Consider the following 9,258-nt stretch of genomic DNA (forward strand, 5'->3'; position numbering starts at 1 on the left):
CTTTATGAAGATTTTGCTTCAAGTTTGGAAATAAATCACTTGAAAGACAAAGTATTATATCACAGTTGTTGTGATATTTGTGTATCTAAGTGTCCATGTGGACATGGCAAAGATGAGAGTAGTTACATCTTATTCATTACTGTGCAGATAGTGATAGTGTTAGCAGTGACAGTATAGAGTCTGATGCAATAATTGAGAATAGCTTATCAAGCACTGGTAAAGAGGACTGAATGTGCCATTGATAATAGCAGTGTGAAGTTTGTATAATCAGATTGGCATTGTATTTGTATTTCATTGTCATCTGATTAAAAACATTTGAAGAAGCATTTTCATAATGTTATTCATTGGTGAACGAGAATTGATCACAATTTACAAGTGTGACATGAGGATCTGTATTTGTTATCCAACAGATTCAAACAAATATCTCTGAATGTGAAAATTCTTATTTTGGGGATATTTTTAATCAAATGTTGATACGATGCCAAGTAGATTTTGACAAACTTCAATAATAAATAACTAATTAAATTTGTAAAACCTTTTTTTACCCATTTTTCCTCAGTATGAGTCAGACATGTTATTTGTGATTGACTACAGAAATTGTAGTTAAAAGCTCTGTCTTGCATATGAATTATTACTTGTAGTACAACATTTTCTTTTATTGGATCTGTCCCCATGCTGGGAATACAAAATGTACATGTACAGAGACATCAGTTATATTATTTTTAATAAATTATTGACAATTGCCAATGTGTCTTAATTGCTGTGAAAACAGTTTTATATTTTGTTCCCTACACACATTTAGAACTATAAAACCATGTACCGAGGGGGTGATCCTTGTTGACAATACAACTGCATTTTATTTTTTGACCAACAAATTGATTCTAACTGGCTAAAAACAATCATATCAGCTCTGCTGGGCACAGCCAACCATTTTTCAATCCAATAATTTCATCTGTATTCCGGAGAATCTTTTTTCTGGTGTATCCACTGGCAAGGTTTCCAGCTTTATTCAAAAACTCTTTTTTTAAAACCAAAACTACATACGACATAGTAGCTAACAAACAGAAACAATCTGAAACTAAAAGAAACAAAATTAATAATTAGTTCACTTGTATTTACAGCTCCTATTAACGTTACGTCACGATAAATTATTCAATTATAGCGGCAAACACAGGGATTTCGCTGTAGTTTTCCTATTTTCCATGGTTTTCTTCGTGAAATCGACCAATTTCGGACCATCGTCCTCAAAATAATTGATGAAAAAGTTTCGGAACCCATCGACAGTAGAAACTTGAGGCGAAAATAATGAAAAAAACTGCTGTTACTGCCCGACCTCAGGTCGATAAAATAGAGCAACTCGCATAGGATAGAACTGTAGCTCTCTGATTTCGCGTTAACACCACGACGAACGAAATACCCGACAGCGAAACCAAGCGAGCTACAGAACTGCAGTTAACCTCCGACGCAAAATAACAAAAAGTGATTGATTGAGATCCATCATTACGAATGAATACAAACAAAATTGCTTCAATTTTCACAATATCATGTCATACATACACTGTCAGTTGACTAAAGTTGTCTGTCGTTTTTTTTACCAAGAAACGAATCTATAAATACACAATATACTTACCAATAACAACTCCGAAATCTTCACGCTGACGAAAAACAAAATGGCGACCATAACAAAAACACTCGCGTAATCTTACACATGTTACAACGAATTTGATTGGCTGCTGTTTTTCTCGTAAATTGTGAGACTGGAACGAGAGTTCCTATGCGAGTTGTTCAGATCCAGGTGGCTTTCACGAACAAAACCATTCTTGCAGCAAAATAATTGTAACGTTAAAAAATAATTAAAATAAATAATAATAATAATTATAGTAAATAATTAAAATAAATAATAATTATATAAAAAAAAAATTAAGCCAACCAGGATCTTATTTTAATCAGATTGGGTAAGTTTGTAACTGTCTCATTCTACATCAAACTTTGACATATTTATTGATATAATCGATACCTCGCAAGTATTGACACTCTTTTACCACATCCAACCTTGATATGAGCTCCCTTCATTATGTGATCATTGCCACATTCCACATGCCTGTAACTGTGAAATGTTCTTCATATTTATTACCATTGTATCACCAATTTGTACATGATACAATCACATATACTTTGATAAACACGATTCATATGTATGTTTTTATGCAGATGTATAATTTGTGGGAGGTGCGACTGCAGCAAAGTATTATGTTGATTTGACGAATGATGAATCTAAATATGCCCCAAATTTTCCTGAAATTTTGTTTTTTAATAATGAAAATGATATATGAACAATAATCGCGGAGTTTTCTATATTGTGTAGAATTTATACTGATAAAATGCCAATGAAACAAGACTAATACCAGACCCCGTATATTTCTGAAAATATCACCACTTGGTGGCGCTGTACATGCATATAGGGAGCGCTATTTGCTTCACCATGCGCAAAAAAATGTTTGGCTGACTAAATATGAATGAATAAGTGTGGTAAGTGTAATAAATATGTGGATATATTGACCATTATTATCCCATATGCATTTGTATATGTACGTCCTACTGCATCAATAAAATGGCTTAATATTTCCATTATATGAGGAATATCAATACCTGAAAAGTTTTCACTTTGTCCGATTTCGGTAGACTTTTGATATGTTGTTTATAGATGTCTATTATTGCTAAATCTGCGAAGAAACTTTCTGTTGCAATTTTATCCGGGTAGACCTAAAAATCAAATTGGATTGACTGGACTACTAGCTTTTAAAAGACATCGGCTTCACAAGGTCGGCGGACTTCTGACGTCAGCAATGACATCATCATATATGTTGCAGTGATCTGTTACAGATGCAGGTTTATATTTCATTCATTGTTTTTAAAATATTGTTACTATATTGAAATACATTTCAATGGTAATTAGAGATTATTGCATGGTTGGATATCTGCGGTAGGTAAAATCAGTGCTAAAAAACAATAAATCTTTAACATGCTCTAAAAAAATTGCTTTTATTAATGTAGCATTTAGGTGTGATGACAAGTATGTCAAAGGTTGCATGATTTAACATTTTGATTGACAGATATTAAATAGTCTATTTGATGTCACCCCATTCTAAGAATGCATTTCGTGTGCTGTATCTCGATGCTGGTTTAATGCAAGCTAGGTAAGATATTGTTCACTAGGTTTTAATGGAGGGGCAGTGAATACATATTGTATTCAGTTAATCAATGCTAGAATATTTTCAGCTAAGATTGTCTACTTTGGTTGGCCACAGTTTGTTTAGGGCCAGCTAGGATGATATTTTGCATGCTGGGTACTAAGGTAGTCTCAAGATGGATTGTTTTAGTGTGCTAAGCCGTGGTGATAGGGTAATCGTTATGACTATGGTTGCTCTGGTTTCTTGTATGCTCCCATGAACCCATACAATTTGTGATATCTGCATTATTCATTTTAATTAGTTCATCCTGTTCCTAATTTAATTCTTTGGCCAGTTTATTCAAATTAATGTAGTGACCTTTTGACCATTTTTAAAGATGGTAAATGCTATAAATATACCAATTTGCCTGTTTGACGAAATTTGATGCAGAAGTTGGTACAAGTGTTTTTCCATCGTTTTTTATAATCGTCGTTGTTTATATTTGGTACATATATTCTTTTGCTAGATCTCTACTTTATTTAAGATAGCAGAATAGTTTTTATGCGCTTTTCACAATTATCTAATTAAAATCACAAGCATAGCCCCATAAGGCTGCCACATACATGGGTGTATTTATTTTATTAACAAATATCTTGTACAAGTAAACTGTTTGTTGTGTGTGCAAACAAATACCCACGTTTATTTATCCAGTGTACACCCCACGAGTGTTTCTCATTAATATTCATAGATGAAAAACACAACTAATAAGATAAGTGCACTGCTGCCTTTCAAGACGAGGAAGCAGTACAGCAAAGACCAACAAATCACTTTTGAAACACAACATATTTTGAATAAAGAAAAAACTACGTAGGTGTATCACTCCAAAGTATTACTGGATTCGGCTGTAAACGTTTAACGGTTTTTGTAAGGTTTTCTTTTTTAAATATTTTGGGAAGACACATTTACGTTTTAAATGGTATTTTTAAATCTGTTGTCAAAAAGAAACCTACAATGTGAAGTCAGGCTGACACTTGCACGATTTTTGGCAACGATTTTGTCGTGGCAAGTCGTGCCATTTTGGGGCACGAACTGGGAGGCTCCCGCACTGTTTACGACGAGTTCACGCATAGTTTGCGCATAGTTTACGCACTTCCCGTATTGGCACGACGAGTTTGCGCAATTCGGACGGTGTCGTGCCGACTTGGGCACGCCATATACAAGTGGGCTGTGGAAGAGACAACATGCTGAATGTTAGAGACACAATCATTGCAGGGAAGAGAAGATGCCTATACCCGGCAGCTGCTCTAGCCATTGTTGAAGAGCAGCAGGAAAGGCTGGAAGAGGCAGAAGAGCAAGAAAAGGCAACCCCACCTCGAAGAAAGACACAAAGGAAAGTGTGGGTCAGGGAATGGTTGACCACGAGCACCACTGTCGCACAGTAGTCGTGAACTGCTCGTGAACTTTGTCGTGAACTGCTCGTGTCATGCGCAAACTGTTCGTGAAGTACGTAAACTAGTCGTGAACTGCCCGTGCCATCAATGCGTGAAGTACACGTGACCGTGTCAGTTGGAAGGCACGGCCACGCTGCGACGCGCACTAATACGTGAACATGTCTTGAACTACTCGTGAACTCGACGTGCGCTGTCTTGGGCGAGTCTTGGGTCAGCCTTGCGATAGTCTTGGGGACTTTTCCCCTGGGCGCTGTGTCTTATAGAGTGCTCGACTGACCGACTAAGACGTGAGTTGAAACGTATTTCGTTGTGTTTGTCTATTTGACTGTAAAGTTTAAATGACTTTCCCGACCCCGTACCTCAAGGGGACGTGACATAGAGACGAGACGAGATTCCCCCCTGGCACGTGTGGAGAACCCCAGAGAAGATTTCCCCCCTGATACATGTATCAGAAATATGTGAATAAATCACATGCAATTGGAACAAGACGCTTTAATGACATCAAAATTAAGCGAATGTCATTTGCTTTTTACAGTTTCTTTAGTAAAATACTAAAATGTTCTTTTTTTTTCATGGCCAGACGATTACGGATACAATTAAATTCCATGATATGAACGACATTGTTTCACCATTTATTTCCTCTACAGGACAACAATTATTGGAATTTACGAAGCTTCCTGGATTACTGTTTTTTCATGAATGATTTTTTTACGAATGCATGCAGCAGGCTGTGTCACGTTGTTTACATCGCTCCAGAAAAACGTTAAATGTTCTTCCACGCCAGTAAGCAGTTACTGCACTATAACCCACACTTGAACAGCAATGAAGTGTGACGACTGTGGTGCAACAAGAAAAACTGTAAAGCCTTGCCAGGGAGATCTTAATCTCTGTAAAAGAATGTGAGTCAACTTGATTCCCATCGACATCACCACCCAAGATTGCTGCCAAGGAGAACAAAGCTTGCCACACCCTGACGTATCAAAACTGGACATCATACAGAAAACACTACTCGAACTAACATCCAAGGTAGAATCGCTTGCCGATGTTCAAACCAAACTAGCAAATCTTCAAAAGTCAGTCACATATGTATGTGACTTTTTTAAGGACTTCAAAGCCCAGCTGATTAGCTTCAAAAATGAAAACAAAGATCTACGAACCCAGCTAGCTAGAACGCAAGGACATTTGAACGACCTACAGCAATACACGCGGCGCAATAACATTGAAATTAAAGGAATCCCTGTTATGGAAGACGAAGACACCGACGACATAGTGATTAAGGTCGCGTCGTCCGTTGGAGTTGAGATCACCTGCGGCGACATCGAAATCTCACACTGTCTACCAAGCAGAACTACTCGCCATGACTACACTCAACTAGAAGAAACACGACATTCAAAGATTATTGCGAAGTTTACAAGACTTACTGTGCGTGACAAAATATACAGTTCCAAAAAATACCTGAAATACAAAACCACAAATGATATTGTTAATACCGACAGCAATCCAATTTACCTCAACGAAAACCTGACTTCATTGAACAAACAACTATTCTACAGCGCAAATCAAAGACGTAAAGCAGCTCAATATCGCTACATATGGACCAACGCCGGTAAAATATATGTAAGGAAGGACAAAGGTGAACCAGTGATAAGTATTACACAACTTAGTGACATTCACCGCATCATGTAAATGTATTCAATTTTAGCATCCATTATTATAATCACCCACAACCATGGATTCAACACCTTTAAAGTAAAAATTGTAATTCATATACTGTTAACCAATACAACAACAGTATTATTTCTTCCTCACAATCATGTGTTTTTTTTCACCTGAATATTAGATCACTATCTAAACATCTTCCAATTAAAACCATTCACGTTAAATCTAAATCTCCTCGAAAACCCTGGCTATTCCAAGGTCTCCCAAAATCGGTCAAAATCAAACATAAATTATTCGGCAAATTGAAAAACAAATCAACTGTTATTAATTTGTTAAATAAATATAACCCCTACAGAAACTTGTTAATCAAATTACTAAAATTAGCCAAGAAACGGTATTATTCAAACACATTTTCAGCATCCCGCGGCAATAGCAACAAAACATGGCAAGTGGTCAACGAAGTCCTTAATAAGTCTAATCATTCAACTGTTCCACTAGTACAGATATTGCAGATGAGTTCAATGATCACTTTGTTAATATCGGTCCAAATCTTGCCGCTCAAATTACTAGCTCTGGTGATTTCAATGATTACCTCACTCGCAATTTTCTAAACTCTTTCTTCTTTCATCCTGTAAGCGACATCGACGTTTTTGAAGAAATTATTTCCCTTGACCCGACAAAATCTGTTGGACATGACAGCATTCACCCAAAACTAGCAAGAGACGCTGCGCACCGACCTCTCATCCTCTCGCACATATTATCAATTGTTCACTGAGCCAAGGCATTTTTCCAGACTCTCTCAAAACTGCTAAAATTACCCCAATATATAAAAAAGGACCTACCACAGATACCAACAATTACAGACCGATATATATCCTGCCTACATTTTGTAAAATTGGTGAATCAATTGTTAATAAACAGCTGATTAATTTCATAGAGAAAAAAGTATACTTATCAAAACAAAATTTGGTTTTCGTAAAAAACACAGCGCAACATTTGCCGAAAAAACTGGACAAAAGTTATATTACTTTTGAAATTGTTATCGACCTGAAAAAGCCTTTGATACTATAGATCACGATATTCTGTTCCACAAATTATGGGATCAGAGGGCTCCCGCTACTCTGGTTCAAAAACTACCTTTCTGTCCGTTATCAATCAGTGAAAATTAACAATATTACATCTACATATAAACCAATAAAGTGTGGTGTTCCACAAGGATCGATTCTTGGCCCACTTTTATTCCTAATTTAAATAAATGATATCAACAACTCTACTAATGCTTTTGACTTTCGCCTATTTGCAGACGATACTAGCTTCGGTATAAAAAACAAATGCATGACTATTAAAACGCCTCATAAACACCTGGGCATTAAGAGCAGCTTGGATATAAATGGGTTTGCGATAGAGGGTGTTTGCCCAATCAATTATCTTTGCGTGTCCATTGACCAGCACCTTAACTGGAAACCGCACATTGAAAAAGTAAAAAAAAATAATTGCCCCCAAAGTTGGTATTATCTCCCAGATCAGACATTATGTGCCCAAATCAGTTTTGTTATACAATTCCATGATTCTCCCGCATATTAGTTATTGTTTAGAAATATGGGGAAACGCCTATCATACACTATTAGAGCCTATCCTTCTTTTGCAAAAGAAAGTTGTACGGCTTATCTCATTTGCAGTTTACCATGCACATACTGCCCCTCTTTTTAAAAAAACTGGGCATACTTGGTATTCACAAGTTGTGTAAATTTAAGATATGTCTGTTCATTTATAATCTGACAAGCGACCGTTATGCCCATGCTATCAATGATTAACTCTCCCCTCTACCTCATTTATATCCAATACGACTTGCGTCAGGTAACAACTACTATGTCCCCAGGATGAATCTTTCACTTTCCCAACATACTTTAAAATATACAGCCGTAATACATTGGAATTCTCTACCAGAGCCAATCAAACAATTTGCTATATTGAAGGCATTGGACAAGAAAAAAAGGCTTATATGTTCAATGACCATATATGGTCATGGAACTCATTAAATATGCATATCCCTAATATCTTAGGCACTATTGCAAGTATAAACATATAACCAATGCTATATTAGGAGCATTGGACAAGAGAAATAGCTAAAACGTTCAATGACCATATATGGTCATAGAACTCATTAAATATGCATATACCTAATGTCTTAGGCACTATTGCAAGTACAAACATGGAACCAATACTATAATGAAGGCATTGGACATGAGAAATAGCTAAAACGTCCATATGGTCATTGAACTCATTAAATATGCATATTCCTAATATTTCGATCACTATTGAAGTTAGAGATATGATAATAATGCCATATTGAAGGCATTGTACAAGAAAAATGCCTAAATTTTTCAATGACCATATATGGTCATATAATTCATATAGTGTAATCATTTCACCATGCTGTGACTAGATCAACATACATTGTGATCGATTTGCCTACAATATATAGTAAACGAATTACAGTACATGTCTCCACTACCCTAGATATTACAGAAGTGTAATGTCATAACTATGTTGCATAAATGCAATTCAGCGCTAACTCAGGCATAACATCGAAAGCCGGTAATCGCTGCTTGCAGCTATATTTATTATTATTATTATTATTATTATTATTATTATTATTATTATTATTATTATTATTATTATTATTACTAGAATTCTTATTATTGGTGAAATAAAAAAATCATATCATAACTGAACGCTTGGTGTTATTAATAATCCGCATTTGAAAACCACGTAACGATCACTTTCGCCAAAAAACAACTGGAGTAACAAGAAATGAATACATGACTAATAGTGCTACAATGTATTCTTTGGAGAAAAAGATGTATAATAATAAAGTTATAACGTGAATACCACAAACCATGCACTTAGACAGTAAGCCGTGGCATCACTATTACACTGCTTTATTACACTGAACTGCCATGTTAGATGGGATAAAC

The 9,258-nt window shown here is 35.8% G+C and overlaps 1 long non-coding RNA gene across 1 annotated transcript; it reads right to left on the minus strand.

Annotated features, from left to right (window-relative positions):
• Positions 1 to 834: 834 nt before the first annotated feature.
• On the minus strand, positions 835 to 1,732 carry LOC146735479 (uncharacterized). Its single transcript, XR_014931086.1, has 2 exons — positions 1,631 to 1,732; positions 835 to 1,078 (listed from the first exon to the last, which is right to left on the minus strand). It is a non-coding gene; the product is annotated as an uncharacterized LOC146735479 (long non-coding RNA).
• Positions 1,733 to 9,258: the final 7,526 nt, after the last annotated feature.

This window comes from Saccoglossus kowalevskii, chromosome 12 (genome assembly GCF_978046115.1).
Source record: "Saccoglossus kowalevskii chromosome 12, keSacKowa6.1, whole genome shotgun sequence".
NCBI classification, from domain to species: Eukaryota; Metazoa; Hemichordata; class Enteropneusta; family Harrimaniidae; genus Saccoglossus; species Saccoglossus kowalevskii.